The sequence below is a fragment of the Podarcis muralis genome, chromosome 14, assembly GCF_964188315.1.
Source record: "Podarcis muralis chromosome 14, rPodMur119.hap1.1, whole genome shotgun sequence".
NCBI classification, from domain to species: Eukaryota; Metazoa; Chordata; class Lepidosauria; order Squamata; family Lacertidae; genus Podarcis; species Podarcis muralis.
Window position 1 is genome coordinate 24,530,194 of NC_135668.1, and position 2,664 is coordinate 24,532,857.

At 43.0% G+C, this 2,664-nt stretch overlaps 1 pseudogene; it reads left to right on the forward strand.

Annotated features, from left to right (window-relative positions):
• Positions 1–254: 254 nt before the first annotated feature.
• Positions 255–1,733, forward strand: LOC144325494 (uncharacterized; annotated as a pseudogene).
• Positions 1,734–2,664: the final 931 nt, after the last annotated feature.

A 2,664-nucleotide genomic window follows, 5' to 3' on the forward strand; every position in this document is an offset into this window, starting at 1 on the left:
TGTCAGACCACACTGGTTGCTATGGCTGCCAGGGCTTGCTTGCACATGCTGCCAACTTTTATGGAAGAACTCAAACTTGGTAATTTCCTACGTCAACAGACTCATTCCACACCCCTTAAAGATATATGCATATCTGAACATAGGCTTTCAAGAGTTGAGGGTTACAACTCGGTTCTGATCAGTTTATCAGTATCAAAAAATATGTGCTTAATTCTGTATTTTGAGAGGAAATATAATATATATTTTGAGAGAAAATGCACATTGCAATATACAGGGTGTCGCAAAAGAAGGTAAACTGCTTTAGAACCTACTTTCTTTGTTCTTGACTCAAGTTCGCTGTCATCATTCACAATATCAATAAAGAAGAACAATCCTTTTATCCGGCTCCACTATTCTTTCCAACTGCCAGCCTGAAATTTAGCTACCACTTTGTTGTGTGTCAGTTATGTGTGCCCATATAATCTGTTGTGATGAATTTCATTGGTTCAACCATATACCTACTTTTGTAGGTGATGCATATTTATTGCGTATATTGAGATTTTTTTGAATGTGCAGATTAATGCTGAGATGAATCAGAACAGAAAGATGGAATTGAACATGTGGAAATGACATAGACTAGGGAGGAAACAGACTAAGAGATCTACAGCAAACCTTTTTGGAACTAAAATATCCACCTAATGAAGTTAAACAACACATCAACAAATCCAGAGAGAACTTGCTGCAGGACAGACCCGAAAGAGAAAATAACAGAACACCACTAGTAATCACGGGACGCGGGTGGCGCTGTGGGTTAAACCACAGAGCCTAGGGCTTGCTGATCAGAAGGTCGGTGGTTCAAATCCCCGCAACGGGGTGAGCTCCCGTTGCTCGGTCCCTGCTCCTGCCAACCTAGCAGTTCGAAAGCACGTCATAGTGCAAGTAGATAAATAAGTACCGCTCTGGCAGGAAGGTAAACGACGTTTCCGTGCACTGCTCTGGTTCGCCAGAAGCGTCTTTGTCATGCTGGCCACATGACCCGGAAGCTGTACGCCAGCTCCCTCGGCCAATAAAGCGAGATGAGCGCCGCAACCCCGGAGTCGGTCACGACTGGACCTTTTTACTAGTAATCACATACAGCTCCCAAGTTAAAACAGTTCAGCACATCATCAGAGATTTACAACCTATTCTAGACAACAACAGTTCTCTTTCTCAAGCTCTGGGAGGAAGACCTTTCATTGCATACAGACAGCTACCCAACCTCAAACAACTCCTCATGCACAATAATACAGCAACCAGACTTAACATGGACACTGGTACCAGAGCCTGCAATAAACCCAGATGCCAAATTTGCTGCCACATACACCCAGACAACGCCATCACTGGACCCAACAACATCAAACATACCATCTCAGGCCTATTTAATTGCTCATCTTCTAACATTGTGTATGCCATCAAATGCCAGCAGTGCACTTCAGCTCTCTATATTGGACAAACAGGCCAAACCCTACGCCAAAGGATAATTGGACATAAATCTGACATCAGGAATCACAAGACAGAGAAGCTGATAGGAAAACACTTCAATCTCCCAGGACATTCAATACAGGATCTCAAAGCAGCTATCTTATTACAAAAGAATCTCAGAAATAGACTTGAAAGAGAAGTTGCTGAATTACTAAATTATTATTAAACTGAAAACTATGGAGAGACCTGGTCTGAATTGAGATATTGGATTCTTGTCTCATTACATATGCTAAAGCTATTTTTGGTCATCTGCATACCATCCCTTGCTTTTTCCTATAGGACTAATTGCAGTTGTTAACAGTCGTCAACAGGTTTACAACTGCAATTAGTCCTATAGGAAAAAGCTCCAGGACTTTTGTTGTGAGAAGTGATGTTCATGTTCAATAAACCAAACCTGGCCTTGCTGAATTCCAGGGGAACTTCTGACAATGATGCTAGGTGCTGCTGAGTTAGACGGACCAGCAATGCGACTTGGCATAAGGCAACTTCCTCTGATAAAGTTGGCATCATAGTGTTATGAGTTGGGGACAGGGGGGCAGTCTGGATGATGGCCTGTGTGACTTCCAGTTCTTGTGATCCTGTATCTGTGAGATTATAATGTGTAAAACAGAACCTGGTGGATAGGTCAGACTAGTCCCTTTGTCAAGGTCATGACTACAGCTGGCCAGTTAAGTGCCCATCAGCATCTCAAAGAATGAGCTAAGTGATGGTGCACTCCAAGGGGTAAGCATTTTCCTCACTTCACTCACCTGGCGGGACACCATGTAATCTTGGGTAGAAGAACAATAGCCAGAGTTGCTGTGTGTGAGTGCTGGAAGGTGGACACTGGAAGGTGGATACTGAAAGAGAGACATGTTTGCTCTGTGCTAGACTTGGGGGTTCTGCTGGAAACAGAATGAGGAAGCAAGATGTGTTTGGGTGTCGATGTGTAAAGATTCCACAGTCTTTTCTGACCCTCCTTCCAACGAAACCAAATCCTGAGAAAAGCACTCTGTCACTGTTTGGAAATTGGGGTGATGTCTAACAATATTATTTTGGCAGCTTAACCACATTTGTTGACCTTTGTAGACATTGCTAGCTTGCTCCAGCAAAACTATCCCTCCTCTGTAACCAAGTATTTTTTAATAACCCAGCTAAGGATATCATTTCTTGATAGTGCCCCCT